Source organism: Hordeum vulgare, chromosome 3H (assembly GCF_904849725.1).
Source record: "Hordeum vulgare subsp. vulgare chromosome 3H, MorexV3_pseudomolecules_assembly, whole genome shotgun sequence".
Taxonomy (NCBI): Eukaryota; Viridiplantae; Streptophyta; class Magnoliopsida; order Poales; family Poaceae; genus Hordeum; species Hordeum vulgare.
In genome coordinates this window covers 516890987-516907999 of record NC_058520.1, presented here as the reverse complement: position 1 = coordinate 516907999, position 17013 = coordinate 516890987, and the positions used below count along the sequence as shown (strand labels likewise).

Here is a 17013-nt window from a genome sequence, read left to right as displayed (position 1 = left end):
CCCGATGCCAAAAAATTTCTTCTAGGCACCGTGAGTGATGTATTAAATAACACAATCAATAGAATTATGACTATCGTGTGTGATTGCCAGCTCTATCACAAACAATGTGATGTAGAAAATTGTGTGAGATGTGTAGTACGAATGAAGACGTATCTTTGGGATTCCCTGTGTGGGATGCGAAGCACATCCCACATGACTTCTTAAATAAGTCTGTTTGTGATGGCCCTCTGTAACGCCCAAGATGCGATCCTATCCTTATTTTGGCGCGAGGGCCTTGACAGGGATAGATGGACATCTCGCCGTTTTGCAAGAATGGATATCGTTACAAGTACATGTACTGAAAAGATGAGATATATGGAATTGGCTTACACTCGCCACAAGCTACATCAGAGTCACATCAGTACAATACATAAACATCATGAAGAAGAGCAGGGTCCGACTACGGACGAAAACAAACGAGAAAAGAACGACTACCATCCTTGCTATCCCAGGCTGCCGGCCTGGAACCCATCCTAGATCGATGAAGAAGAAGAAGAAAAAACTACAATGAACAATCAACGCGCTCACGTCAAGTAACCCTTTACCTGTACCTGCAACTGGTGTTGTAGTAATCTGTGAGCCACAGGGGACTCATCAGTCTCATTTCCAAAGGTATCAAGACTAGCAAAGCTTAATGGGTGAGGTATGATTAAGTGGTGAGGCTGGAGCACGCGACTAAGTATTTATTTAGTGGGTAACTTACGAGAACAAGAATAAAGTGGGGGATGATCTACGCACAGCGGACGTGAACTACTGATGATCAAATGAATGATCCTGAACACCTACTTACGTCAAACATAACCCCACCGTGTCCTCGACCAGAGAACGAACTCACGAAAGAGACAATCACGGTTACGCACTCAGTTGGCAAGTTTTAATTAAGTTAACTTCAAGTTGTCTAGAACGAGTGTTAAACAAAGTTTCCATGTTGCCACATAACCACGGGCACGGCTTTCCGAAAGATTTAACCCTGCAGGGGTGTTCCAACTAGTACATCACAAATTACCACAAGCCGCATAGAAATCCTCGATCACGAAACTCCCGATCTCGTGGGGCTCCTTAGTGGAAAACCTCAACTCTCAGATTACCCAAAGCATCACCGGAATCCCGATGCACAACATATTTCGTAAAAGGTAAAACTAATCCAGCAAGGCCACCCGGTGTGTCAACGAACCCGATAGGAGCCGTGTATCTCGTTCTCAGGACACACCGTCGATGCATAGTGGACGGCAGCCAAACGCTCGAGTTGCCCCGAGGTGGCACCGCTGACTGCTAGGTGGGTGGACCAACACTCATGCGGAGCACCGGACCGGGGGTTGATTAATTACTCCGCGGGTGCCGACGGGTCCCTATGCATTTTATTAGTTATTAGGAAAATGTAGTACCAAAGTTGGGCCTTGCCAGACCAGTTTTAATCTAAGACGAATTATCAAGGGGGTCCCCATAACAACCCCGACCGTGTTATGAGCGCTCAATTATGGAACATAACACCGGTAGCCGAAACTAAGGGGGCAAAGGTGGAACAAAACACCAGGCTAGAAAGCCGAGCCTTCCACCTTTTACCAAATATATAGGTGTATTAAATTTACATAGCAATTTATATGGTCATATAACAAGGAACCCATGTTTTCACATGGAAGCAACTGCACCTGCAACTAGCAATGCTATCACATGGTTAAGCAAGCGGTAACATAGCCAAACTGTGGTTTGCTAGGTTGTGAACATGTTGAAGGTTTTCATGAAAATGTTGGGAGGCTAATATTTAACAGGTAGTAGGCAGCGAGACATGACGATGAAAACAATACAACTAGCATCGCAACGATAGTAATGGTATCTAGGGAGATGGTCATCTTCCATGAGATCCCGCTTGGAAGAAGAACGACTCCGTGAAGCAGGCGAACCGTCGTAGTCGAACGGGTCCTCACTTTCCGACACGCTTGCGGAACTCTATCGAGACGAAGCAACCGGAAACAAGAATCAACACACGATATTCACCACGCGATGCACAACCCAAATGATGCATGAGCGGTTACATTTATGCACGGTATGACATGACACTTCACACAATGAAACACTACACATTAAGTGAAGTTCAATATGCAACGAGTTGCATATCGACGAAACTCCATCTTTAATTATTTAGTTCTATCCCGATTAGGTACACGACAATATTAAATATGGTTCAACATGGCAAGAGGCGAAGCGTAATTAAACTACCTATCTAGGCATTTTAAATGAAGTCGGAAACGACATATAGCATCTCCGAGATGACCTTAGATGTTAATTTATAATTCTGTCCAGATCTAAACTAACACATTCTACGTGATTCTACGCGTCGTTCCAATCAATTCACACATAGAGAACATCTCCAACGAAGCTACAGTTCAAAAGATATGATCACCGCAAGATGTGATGGCATGAATGCAATATGTATGCAATGACAGCCACACGCATCCAAACCACACAAGTAGCAAGATAATATGAAATTACACGAGATACTAAGCAAGTTTCATATAGGACACTATCAAAACGGAGCAACGGTTCAACAAATACAAGCTACACAAGAAATACCTACAATCTGCTCAAAACAACAACATGGCATTTTCCACACATTAAAACAACAAGTTGCATGAATCTAAAATGCTCAAACAAGACATGAGGCAATAGTGGTTAATATGCACTACAACATACTACTAATAACATCTAGCATGGAAGCATGGACTAGGAAAAGAACTCTCAAAATGGCATCTCACACACAGTTTCATACTTAGTGAAAATATCAGTTTTTGATAGTGCAGTTTTCGATCTGAAGGCATATTGACATCACCAAAACTACATGTTACAGGGCACCAAATGACTTGAAAATTCACATCATGCTAGAGAATCTTAAGGACTACAACTAACTCCATTGCACCAACCCAAAAGGATCTACAGATCACTAGCTAAACTCATGGCAAGACATAAACAAAATATAACAGATTTCAGACTTAGAAATATTTCAGCATCTCCAATTCAGCACTATTTCCTAGCATCTTGGCGACAAGCAAACAACACCTAAACATGGATTTATATAGCAACCAAAAATACCAGAGGCTAGCCTACATATCCAAGGGCATATCTCTAGTTCACAACTCATTCATATCATGCACGGAATAAATCCCACAAAATAGACAAGTGGGCAACATGGCAAAATATCACGCACACTAACTTGTTCAAAAGCTAAAAGTAAATGCACAGTTAAATTCTATGGATTTTTCTATACCGAAAACATATATAATATGTGGGGTTCGAAAAATAAACTAGGACCACACATATATACGAGATTATGTCCTAAACACGCCATAACAAATTAGCGACGGAACCTACATGCAAAAATGCAAACAACTACTCTAAATACATGGCAAAGGGTCCTGAACAACATGAGCATTTTATCTACGGGGTTGGAACAATCCGGACACGCACAAAAATAAATACGGGATAATTCCCTATTAGAACAACACACAATTCTAGGCATACGACGGTTCAAACCACTCCAAACATGCATGCAAGTTGCAAAATATTATTCTACGCAAAAAACTACACGAGTCACATACATAAAACGTCGCGATCTGATACACGGTTTAATATTTGCAAGCTTTTGAAAATGTAGCAATATCCTGAAAATGCTAAAATCACAGGAATTATATAAAAACCTACACGGGCCGAATCTGTTCTATGGGCCAAATTTAACCACGGCGCACTATACTAAAAGGTGCACAAGGCAGGGAAGAGCAGCCAAAGGGTGCTCTCACCTCGGACTGGGCCCGGTTGTAGACGAGGCCGAGCTGGGCCGGATCTGGGTGGGGCTGTTGCTGGCCTGGGGTCGCCTGGGCCGGCTCGGTGCGGTTGACCGGGGCGACCAGGCCGCTGCTGGCCTGCTGAAGCGGGCCGGGCGAGGCGAGGCACTCCTGGGCCACGAGGAACCGCTCTGGCCTCACGGTCAATGGGGCGGCGCGACGCTCCTCCCGATCCCGATCGGGAGAAGAACAACACGCGGCGACGGGGCGGTTGCAGGGAGGCGGCGGCCTGCGAAAACAGGCGAGACTGGCCGGATCTGACAGGATTCGACGGCGCGGCGACAAGGTGCAGGCGGCAGCGCGCTCTAGGGGCGAGGGAGCAGGGAGACGGGCGACCTGGAGAAGCTCTTCGGACTGCTGCCTGCCTCGCCCGAGCTCGCGAGCGTGGCTCCCTTCAGGCCCGGGTGGGCCTGGCTCGAGCCGACGGGCCCTGGCGGCGGCTGGGGGAGGAGGAGAGAGAGGCAGTGACGGCTAGGGTTAGGTGGACAGGCGGATTTCGAGGAGGAGAGAGGAGAGACAAAAATGGAAGGGGAGACCCTTCCTTTTATAGCCGGGGTAGCTAGGGTTTGCCAAATGGGGCGTTTTCAGACCCTCCGATCTCGATCGGACGCTCCGGAAATGCCCTAGGGTTAGGTTATGCCATGTAGAGTGGCTTAGGCGGAGATGAGATGGAAATAGCGCAGCGCGGAAACGCGATATTTAAAACCCTGAAAACGTCCGACGATAGCCCGAAGACGGTGTCGCTACAGTCGACCGTTCGGGTACCAGACGGACTCCGATTGCGACAAAAATTGGCAGGCGGCCCACCTATAACTAAATAAGACCGCACGCCAAGTTTCAACCCAATCAAAAAAAGTTTTTATACATACTTTTAAAATCAAATATTTGACGATGCCGCGGGCACGTGCGTGTATGGTCGGGCTCAGCACGGTTAACGACGAACACGAAGAGAACCGGCAACTAATAGGAGATGCAAGTTTTGAAAAGTGGCGGCAATGGGATGTCGATGCAATGCAGATGATGCGCATGATGCGATGATGGATGCGGCAAACAAAATAATAACACGACGACAACAAAAAAGAGGGGAATCTTTTGGAGCGTCGGTCTCGGGCTGTCACACCCTCCCAAGTGCACATGCTCTATTTTTGCCTGCCGTGTGTGACCAGATGGAGGCATCATCGAAGATTTATCCGTGTCATGTGGGATAGCCCCCCATAGCCCACACATGCATGGTGTTGATTTAGAGCTACATTGCGGAAAGGGGGTAAATTGTTTTTGTATAGGACACAACTGCACTAGTGATACATCCTGTAATCATGATAGATCCAAGGTAGCCGTTGTGTGCCAATCAAGTCTGAAGCAAACTCCAATGGATTGTTGATGTCTACGCACGCTTCTATTATTTTAGACTATGTTGGGCCTTCTAGCGCAGAGGTTTGTAGGACAGCAGTAATTTCCCTCAAGTGGATGACCTAAGGTTTATCGAACTCAGGGAAGTAGAGGTTGAAGATGGTCTCTCTAAATCAACCCTGCAATTAAAATACAAGAAGTCTCTTTTGTCCCCAACACACCTAATACAATTGTCAGTTGTATAGGTGCACTAGTTCGACGAAGAGATGTTTAAAGACAAGTGATATGGATGGTAAAACAAGGTATTGTAAATATGAAATAAAAATGGCAGCAAGCAAACATGAAAGAAAACTGAAAGTAAACGGTGTTCAATGGTGGAAAACAAGGCCTAGGCTTCATACTTTCACTAGTGGCTACTCCCAACAACATTAACATAGTCTAATCACATGATATTTCCACTAAAACATGCAATGGAGACGTACTCGGAGGTCATTCCTTTGTGATCAAGAGAGGACGAGAATTATGTAGGTCTACAAAAGCACACCTGAGAGTTCGTAGTTCTCATCTATGGAATTCCCAATGTCACCGCGGCCATCCAAAAAGAGTACCACAATCACCACAACATATCTCAAGGATAGTCAAAGAAAAGCACGAAGATGCTCTCAATCTTCAATCAATTCACAAAAGCGGAAATCAGTCATGAAAATATTCTTCTAATCCATGTCCAATAGACCGCTGTCACCATGGTCTCGGAGATTATACTAGATAAGATCAAGTGAGTACACTAATACAATACATAGAAGAAGGGGAAACATCATGGGATCACCCTAGATTAACATAGCCTATGATCATAATCAAGATCACATCATGGGAGAGAGAGATAACCACATAGCTACATGTAGAGCCCTCAGCCCCAAAGGAGACTACTCACACATGGCCATGGTGAGCAAGAGGTTGATGGAGAGGTGCAACCCGGAGAGGAGACGTCGGCCGACAGCAGCCACGGCGGCGGCCACGGCCCTTGGCCCCCATTCTTCCTTGGAGATGGTGCTGGTATTGAGGTGGTTCTCCACCCCAAGGCGTCTTCCTGGAGGAGGAAATTTCGTGGCTCCTGGTGGCTCTCTAGAAATCAGGGTTTTCCTCTCCTTATATGAGCTGGGACGATCATTCTTGGCTCTCCGATGGATGCCCCTTTGATACAAGGGCTCTTGGACACCTCTAGAACCTTCCTTGGGAGTTCTCTCAGTCCTAATGAGGCCCCAAAGTCGTGGCTTGGCCGAATCCCCTAAGTTTGGAAAGATTTGGAGTCAATCACGTCACAATATTTCGGATTCCCGTAATCAGATTTTATCCTTCAGTAAAACGGGTCTAGATGCCACGCCCGTACTACGATTTGGACGAATATTTAGTCCAGAACGTTCCTCTCAAAATTCCGCACAACTTTTGCATCTATTATTTTTCCATTTGATGTCATCTTCGAAGCGAAAACAGACTATCTCTAAAATCTGTAGGCGGGACAAATTTCAGGAAAGTCAGAGTCCTACTCCAATACGACTCCTTTTTTATTTTTGTCAATTTGCAAGTAATTCCTACACACTAAAGTGTAAAATAAGAACATTGTGCACTTTTGCAACCATTAATAGATTAGTCCAAATAAATGCTTAAAAAGATATAAACTAATAAAAGCATGAGACGATGATGCAAAACAAGCATGACACAAGCAAAAATTATGAATACGTTTGGGACGTATCAACATCCCCAAGCTTAATTCCTACTCGTCCTCGAGTAGGAGAATGATAACACAGATAATTTTTAAGGTGACATACTACCAACACAATCTTTATCAAGTAATAAAGTAGAGCACATGAACTGAAATAAAGTGAATCAAACCAATTGTCTATAGTTGAAAGTAAGTAAACAAAGAATAACCAAGTTAAATCATCTAAGTAAATTCCTTTCATTAATAGTACTTTGAAGACATGAAACTATAAAGTTAAGCACAACTGTTAGCTCCAAAGTAGTTCTCTCATCAAAAGTATTCTAGTCAACACAAAGGAAGATAAAGTTTTAGCAATGCTTTCCACTTTGAACATATGTATCTCATGGATAAGTTCAATGCACAAGGATTATAGTTAGTCAGAAATTTTGAACATAATCAACCTGAACCTAGGGTTAACACTAGATGCTTGCTTTTGGTGGAGGAAGAAGATTAGAACATAGGAAAACTAACTCATCATTAAAAAGTAAAAGATAGGCCATTCAGAGAGGGAAGCAGGGATTAATCATGTGTTAGAACTTTTTATTTTATAAAGCAGAAGTAAGAGCAATTTTGAGAGGTGCGTATTCATGTCAACAAATGTTAATAGACAATTCACTACCTCCCATGCCAAACAGAACTCTTAAGAGCGGCTCTCATAGAGGAACGGGAACATTCTCTTCTCCTTTGTTTATCACTAGCCAAAGTTTGTGCGATTTCTCAGGAACCATGTGTGAAGGAGAGTTTATTTTATTTTTTGATGACATTTAAAGTGGGTTGGGCACCCGTTTGCCAGCTCTTTTTGCAAAATTAAGGACAAGCATGTTATGCATGCAAGTCAGGGATCGAGTTTTGTTCAACACAGAAAAATAATGAACTATATACCACTTCCTCATAAGCTAAAATAGAGACACAAATAAGGAATAAATTTTGAAGGTTTTAAAGGTAGCACATGAAAAATTTACTTGGAATGGCTATTAAATACCGTCCATAGGTAGGTATGGTGAACACATATGACATGAATTTTGGCTCAAGAGTTTGGATGCGCGAGCAACATTCCCGCTCAGTACAAAGGTTAGGTTTAACAAGTTCTTAACAAGCACATGTTAACCGATACAAGAAAACTATAACAAACTTTCAGCATAATTATAAGACTTCTACACTATCTTCCTTGTCAACCAAACTGATTTCTAATGAGAAAACCAGACTTTGAAACTACCAATTATGAAAAACTAAACAATTGCAAACTTCAAAGATATTTCTTCACAAAGATATAAAACTAATAGAAATATGAGACAGTGACGCAAAACAAGCATGACACAAGCAAACATTATGGATACGTTTGGAACGTATCAATTGTTTGAGGGGCTTCCATAAAGACGCATCATCTCGCTCCTAGGGACCAAGTTATCCACCCAGATCCTTGTATACTCCCCATTCCTGATTTCACGAATAAGTCCTTGCTTTAGAACACCACGTCCTTCCATGATGGACCACCATATATGACTTGGATGGTTACTTAGGACTGCTTCTAGAATTGTGCAATTAGGGAAGTAGACACCCTTTGAAATTCTGGCACCTATGGAGTTCGGGTTCATAAGGAGCCTCCATGATTGCTTGGCTAGAAGAACCAAGTTGAATAATTCAAAATCCTTGAAGCCCAAACCTCCCATGCTGTTTGCTTGAGTCATAGCCTCTCAAGAAACCCAATTTGGTTTTCGGTGAGCATCTTTACTACCCCACCAAAATTTCCCAATCAACATGTTTACGTGCTGACAAAGTCCCCTAGGCAACTTGAAACACGACATTGAAAAAACTTGAACAACTTGTACAACTGATTTCACTAGGACTTCCTTGCCTGCTCTAAACCTAGTAGTTTTCTCAATCCATCCTTGGACCTTACTCCATATGTTAGTACCATATACTAGTGTATGGTACCACATCCGTAATGCGTAGTATCATATGTTAGTACCATAGGGTGGTTTATTTATTGCCATGCAAGACACATAGTAGCACATCATTTAATATGACACGGTATCATAATATGATACACAACCCTCTCTTTCTTCATTTAATTTTATGCCACCTCATCAAAATTGCTTAGTTGACATGCATGATACTACCTATGATACTCCCATTACAGGCAGCCTAAGAGGTTGCTTGGATACAAGAAACTAAAACTAGTCTCTTTAAGAGGCTAAAGTTCCAAACACCCCTCACTAAAGAGAGGCTAAGAGGGTGCTTGGATGCGTTTTAGTCCCATGACTAAAAGTAGTGAGACTAAAACTTGCTAGCCTCACCCATGCTTGGATCCAAATACTAAAGAGACTAAAATCAAGTTAATGAGCATTTATTATCCTGCAAACCCTCCAATCCAGAACTTGTCTCAGGAGTTAAATGAGGAGAGAGATGACTAATGCACATTTAAGTAGGGGTACCCGTGACTAAAATTTTTTAGCCTCAAGGCTAGTTTTAGCCTCTCTTTAGTCGGGGGTGCTTGGAACTTTAGCTTCCTAAAGAGACTAGTTTTAGTCAGACTAGTTTTAGTCCCTTGGATCCAAAGACCCTCTAAAACTAGTCTTGAGGCTAAAATATTTTAGTCAGGGGTACCCCTACTAAAATGTGCATTAGAGCAAGTACAATAGTAGAGCCGGCTGCCGGCTGTAAGCTCATGCCATGTCACCTATAGCCTATCTTATAGCTAACATGTACAATAGTTGGTTAGAAGAGTGTACTACTTATTTATTATATGGTCCACCTTCATACTCACAAAGTGCCTAGGAGCACGTGCTAGAGCTGGCTCTTAGCTAAGAGCCCGCTTACCTTCTCTCTCATCTTCTCTCTCCTCCAACTAAACAAAAATATACTAATTTATTCCTTATAGGCAGCTGACTCAGCTCTATTGTACTTGCTCTTAGTCATCTCTCCTCATTTAACTCCTCATGCAAGTTCTGAATTGAATGGTTTGGAGGATAATAAATGCTCATTAACCTTATTTTAGTCTGTTTAGTATTTGGATCCAAGTATGGGTGAGGCTAGCAAATTTTAATCTCATTACTTTTAGTCATAGGACTAAAACGTATCAAGCACCCTCTAAGTAATCTTTTAGATACTTAAATGATCCATTTTTTTGCGGCTCCCACCTCGATGGGCATCCCCAAATATTTAGGACTCAAAGCCTCATTTGACACTTGTAGCACATCCTCAGTGTCGACGAAGTAGATCCCCACCAGATCAAACGGGAATCAGTTGCTCGGCCTTCTCTGCCCACGAGGCCACGACTGAAGTCGCTCGCCGCATCGGAGATCTGCTTATGCTTACGCGAAAGAGAGATATTTGAGGGAGCTACACCTTCCCGTGTTATTCACCTGCTACTCGATGGTGTCGTCATCTTCGCCCGACGAAAGAGACGCTGATTGATTGGTGGCACCGCTCTACCGGGCTGCCTGGGCAGTGCATGCCAAGTGTTTTGCATCGGCCGGCTGCTCCAGCGCCCGACCATGAACGCGCCTGCTCCCGGACCGGATCAGCAGCTCCGATATTTCTTCTGCGGACCACGGTCACTTCGGTGTTGCGTGTGCTTCGCCCCCACACCGATAGTCGTCCGTACTTTCCGGTCGAGGCCCATCAATGTGTCATTGCTCTTTTGCCGTTATTGCTGTAGCTGGCGGCACCCGAATCCGACGAGAGCTGACACTGGTTTTCACCGGAATTTGTGGTTTGTTTTATTTATTGGTTGCTATGGAAAACTAATCTAATGGAATTTTAGAAATTGAAGAATCAATCTAATCTACAAAATGAATCTAATCTATGGAACCAATGTGATATTTTGATCGATCGGGTGCCGCGCCCTGTGGGAGAGAAGATTAATCTCCCCGGGGGTGGCGCGCTACGGAAATGGGAAGAAACCTAGGTTCAGCGTTGTGAGACTAACTACTTTGATACTATATGGAAAAGTGTAGGATGGCTAATATTGGTGTTGTTGTATAGTTATATTGACTTAACCCTCTGATGGGTACTAGTTGGCTATCCATGCGTTGCTACGGACCAAAAAAATAAATAAGTCAAATAATTGTTCTTATTTGAAAGTGTATATGTGTATTCATCAATACTCCTTCCGTTCCTTTATATAAGGTGCATTTGTTTTTTATAAAATCTATAATATAAGATGCTTTTGTTCTAGTTTTTCATAATTCCCATCTTGACCTTCTAGAGAAAAAGAAAGTATATCTCCCCTGATTGCAGGTATCTCTTCTTGTAGAGAAAAAAATGAAACTATCTCTCTTCTAATTGTATGTATCTCTTACTTTTTTAGCCTAAATAATTTACTTGTCGCTAATCCATGAATTAGACAGCGGTATGTATCTTTTACTTTTTTATACACCTTATATACAAATGAAGGGAGTAAAATAATAGATACCAATTCTTTGTTCGCCTATTTACTCCTGCGCAACCATCGTGTCTCTTTTTTCTTACAACGAAATACAAAAGAAACCAAATTGCATGTGTACATACGAAGTTGAATTCATAAATTCCCCCCCTCTTCTCATGTAATTTCAGCAAAGAAGCATTTGAATTTTCCTTAGGTTCATTAGTCTGCCTATCTGTAGAACCTCTTGAATCCCCTCTTCTTTGTGCAACTTTCTTCCTGCTCTTGCTTGCTTTCCTCTCAAAGCCACTGTGAGCATCAACGAGCTCCAGTTAAATGGCACCAAGAGGGTAGTGTAAGATAAGGGAAGTGAATACAAACGCACTAAGTGAGCCACGTCCTTTCACATGGCTGTCCATTTTTGTAACAATTACAGCACCAACCGGAACACTTTGCCTAAATGCTTGGGCCTGAGCAAATGCAGCCTGACCAATGCTACCATCCATCACAAATATTACCAGGTCTGGTTTCTGCATGATATCATGACAATGAAGGTGAGCTTTTCATTAGGTTCAGGTTACAACTGAAAGTAAGGGTTTTGAGTGTATTACCGTTGCTTCTGAAACTTGGCGCATTTCTTCAAACAGAGCCGCTTCCTGTTTGTCCTTCCACTTGTATCTACAATTATGAGATCACAATTTTCTTTTCTAAACCTCTCCATGCCCTCAACAACAATTTTTACTCGGTCTGATTCCATGTAGCTGCAGTGACACAACAATTAGGAAAAACAAGAGATAGCAAATCATAATATTAGCAGTCGAAGTGGTAAAGAGGTGCTAGTGTACCTTCCATAGAAAGGAACCATGATCTTTGTCGCATTCTGTTTTAGCTGATCAAAAGCACCAGCCCTGAATGTGTCAGCACAAACCAGTGCCGGTTTAAATCCTATCTTTTGATGATAATGGGCATATTTCATACAAGTGGTAGTTTTCCTAGAACCTGCATGAACAAGACGATGCCTTGTGATTTCTGAACAGCATATTATAAGCAATGCAACTAAAGTGCAGAAGACATATATACGATCATTAGTGAGCCAGTCAGCTAAACAACAACAACCCCACACCGAAGCCAAATAGTACGATAAGAATGTGATCTATCACTTACAACTGGCCCTTCAAATGACTCGCTAATTACAAACTACCCATCCAAGATGAGAAAACATGCAATATAAAGTGTATCTTTCTTTTAGAATAGAACAAAATTTGCGACACATCAGGTATCCACCGCAAAGGAACATAAGAATGGTTAATCACTACAACTCCAAGTCTCCAATTACATGGCTTCTTGTATCACCAAAAAATCAGCTGGAGAGAATCACATGCCAGTAGCTCGACAAAGTGAAAAAAAACATTGAAGGTGACTATTGTTTCCATGGTTTGCCCCCATCAAATGAATATATAAACAAGCCGGTAAACAGCTTAATCAGAAGTAATCAAGTCACTATGAAAGATAATGTTATTCTCATGAAATTTAACCGTGAAATAATGTCCTCCAAATTAAGGAATAACAGATACTGCATATGTTCATTTGGGGGGATGCAATTGCTAAAACATCATATATCAAGACAGAATTCGGACATACAGTAATAACGTGGCAGCAGGTAGGGCAGACTGACCTTGCAAACCAACAAACATGACCACGCACGACTTCCCTTTCTTGGGAGCGAAGGCGGGCTTCCCGGCATCCAACATGTTGCATAGCTCATCGAAGATGGCCTACAGCAACGACGACATACACGGAAGGCTATTCAATTAAAACCTCTCCCCGAAATCACACGAGAGAATTTGCGTCAGGTTAGGGCGTGTTCGTGCGGGCGGGCGGGGCGAGGGCCTGGTTGTTGTGGACATTATCGTCTTGATGACGCGGCGCTTGTCGGTGCCGGCAGCGTGCGCCCCGAGGTAGACGGCGCGCTTGACGCTGGCCTGCATGTCGCGGACCATGTCGAACTGGATGTAGGCCTGCAGGAGCGCGCGGGTGATCTCGTTGAGGCAGTCGCCGAGGACCCTCTCGTCGATGACCGTGGCGTTCGTCATCCGCGTGAGCGCGCGGGAGAGGCTCCCACCGAGCTGCGCGAGCACCATCTCGCCGGACTCGCGGGGGGAGGCGGCGAGTGGTTAGCGCTAGGGCTCGAGGCGAACTGAACTTGGGGTAGATGCGGAGGGTGGTGGTGCGGCGCGCCGGCTACCTCAGCCTGCATATTGGGCGCAGATGCGTGCGCGGCCGCCACCGTCGGCGTCGCCGAGTCCTACGAGAAGGCATCGGACGCACGGCGCTCGCTGGCGCAGTCGGCCCGGTCGCCGGTGACGGCGGGGAGGTGCGCGCAGAAGCTAATGCCCATCGCTCTCTTGGCCTTCCTCCACATCCCCTCCATGAGCGACGGCACCCGGTAGATTCGCCCCCTAGGACCTCACACAAGATGGGATCGGGAGCAACGTGGGTCGGGGCTGGGACGTGGGTGCGTGGGTCGTTGGTCCTTTTTTCCGGCCAACTTTTCAAGCAGAGATAAGAGGAGCCGAGAGGTTTTTTTTATTAAACTAATCGCTGGTTTATCGCCTGGTTTATGGAGGGATTGAAAAAAAATCGGTGAAACGGTGGAAAGGCTAGCGGTAGGAAGGGAGATCGCTGGAGGTCGAACCATCACGACAGACGGCAAATCCCCCTTTAATAATAGAGATTAATATTATATACATCAATAGGAAGTTAAAACTCAAAACTGCTGTAAATACCTAGCTTGATTTTGGACACAGCGTTCGCTATTGCATGAATAATACCAATTGTTCCGCAAGCATTTCCAACAGTTTATTTTGTAAAATATACTTTCTTTTTGGGTTCCTGCATCATGAATATTTTGTATCATGAAGAAATAAGCATATAGAAACTTGGCATAGGTTCCTTAACAATGGTTGAAAAATTATATTTTACTGTATCTCAAGCTATTTGGGAACCACAAAACCAATATGTATAGAAGCCATAAGATTATGCATATTGAAGAAACAATAGATACCTAATAAGCTGCTAACCACTGTGGACACATTCATTATACTGAATTGATTCACAAGTTGGAATTTGGGGGAAATAAGTGTTACATGTCGAGTGAGCAGTGCAAAATAAACCAATAGTAGAAATCAACTTAACACATTGAAACTTTGTGGTTAGCAAGCACAATAACATTGAATCAATTTAACCACCGAAGTGCATTTGTTTTACTCGAGTATCCAACGAAATACCCCATAATCAGGGGCACCATGAAAATGGCTAAAGACCTACTGTTGGAAGTAACATGTAGAGTTTCAAGAATCAGCTAAAACCATACCCATGGCTGCCACCGTTCCTCGCTTCCTGCTAAGGTGTGGCATCACGTGAACAATTTAAGCAGATACACATGATTTAGGTCCTAATGTCCTATGATTAATTACGCTGAACTACCATGGCGATATTTCACCAAATTTCGTCCCTAAGAACACAATGTTTCATGAAATTATTCTTAGAAGTAGATGAACAAACCTATTTTTTTACCAGGATTTATGGATGGGAATCAATGGATGTTCCGCTGGGAAAATGTGCTGAGTATACTTAACACCAAACTAATCATACAGTTGAGTCTCACCTTGGTCTCCACCGTGGAGGAGGTGGTCGAGGCATCAGATTTCTTCTTCTTATCCCGCTCGCCAACACGCGGGAGGAAAACAAATCAGCTCCTCCCCATCGCCGGCAAAAGCAACAACTCAAACAAAAACTCTACGGCCAATCAGGCGCCACCGCGCCAGGACTGAGGAGTCACCTGCGGGTAGAACAGGAGGACGGTGAGGACCGGCTAGCGCACCATGGCGAGCATCTCGTCGTCGAGCCCGTACACATCGCAGAACCCCACGTCCTCCGGGACCCCCATCCCCCACATGAACTGCGCACCGTAGCGTGAGGGCCCGTGAGCGAGGGAGGAAGAGGGGAGGCCGGGGCGAGACACCGGTGAATAGAGGAAGTGGAGAGGAGGCGTGGGTACCTGGTTCATGACGCCGAGGTTGGCCTCCAGGGGGAGCCACCGCTTCACCATGGCGGCCGGTGTGCCGGGGGAGGAGGGGATGGAGACTGGCGGTGGCGGCGGGAGGCGCAACGGCATCGAGCAGCGCGGGGGCAGCGGCAGTGCCGAGCGGCACGGGGGACGGGGGCGAGCAGCGTAGGGGTGTGTGCGGCGGCTAGCGGCTGTGCGAGAGGAGCGGTTCCCAGTTGAGGATGTGGGTGCGCGGTCACGTAGAGGGTTTTCCATGTGAACCGGTTTTTTTGTATTTAATTGTTTGGTTTATGAAGGGATGAAAAAAATCGGTGGAACTGCTAGCGGTGGAAGTGCTAGCGTTAGGAGGGGGATCTGTTGTGGTCGAACCATCACGACAGACGGTAGATCCCCCTTTAATAGTAGAGATATATAGGAGTACAACGTGGGAAGAGGCTTGGAGTACAGGACAAGACATGATATGTCTGAACTAATTATATCTATATCCTAATCACGTTTATACTTCTAACAGTATGATGCTTATATCATCCTAGACATATGCAGCTATGCAAGGTTCCAGTCAAGTGGTCAATTTTGATGGCGCAACACAATCTAATCAGCTTTTGTCTCCGGGACAAACCAATATTGATCACCAAGTTCTATTTTTAGATCAACACGGAGGAGCTCCCGAGCTCCATTACTCATAAAGAAGCCAGAATTTTAGGTTCGAGATACAAGTCTAAAAAGGTAAAAGGAAAGATAAAACACAACACAAAAGGAGAGCTCTGGATATCTACTAGCCACGCTAAGGAGGCAAACACGGGTCCGAGAGCATTACATGACATTAAGGAAGGCTATAAAGAAAACTCAGGGATGTGCTAGGGAGGGCACATTTTCTCTGTGGAGACTCCTTCATGCATAGCGCGCCACAAGGGAATCGAGCGCCTCAAGGACCAAGGCCGGGCAGAACACGTCATCGGTATCAACCCTGGATAGCATCTTGAGAGTAGGTGGCTCACTCTGGAAGCCATCTACCCTCACCCAATCCTCAATGTCCCTCTCAGCAATTGTTGGAAATGAAGGCAGAATGCGTCGATCTTCTCGAGCATGTGGTCTATGAAGAGCAGCCGCCATTTTCTGATTGTTCCTCAGAGTTGTGACCAGATCTGTTTCATGGACAACCAAAGTGCCCCATTAAACACAATGTTGTTTCCGTGTTTCCACAAAACCCAAAGAGCAGCAGTAACTACTGTGTTTAGGGTGTCTAGTCTTTTTCTAGCAACCCAAAAAGAGGAAAAGAAAAGGACAAATGCACCTATATGCATGTTAAAGAAGGATGAAATTTCCTACCAAACCTGCAAAGCAACTACACAATCACAAAACAAATGTTGAACAGATTCATTCAGAACAGAACACACAATCACTAGGTTTTTGTAGGTTCCTTTTCATGAGGTTATTTCTAGTCATGATTTTATTGTAGGCAACCAGCCATAGGAAGATGTGGATCCTAGGGGGAACCACTAGCTTCCAAATTGCTGGGATATAGGCTGGAGTAACCCCCTATAGTTTATGATATCATAGAGGGAACTGGAGGTATAGGTACCACTAGAATTGT

The 17013-nt window shown here is 44.2% G+C and overlaps 2 pseudogenes; both read right to left on the bottom strand.

The window, feature by feature from the left end:
- Nucleotides 1–3659: 3659 nt before the first annotated feature.
- On the bottom strand, nucleotides 3660–13491 carry LOC123441951 (annotated as a pseudogene).
- Nucleotides 13492–13655: 164 nt separating this feature from the next.
- Nucleotides 13656–15461, bottom strand: LOC123441950 (annotated as a pseudogene).
- Between the last annotated feature and the right edge of the window lie 1552 nt (nucleotides 15462–17013).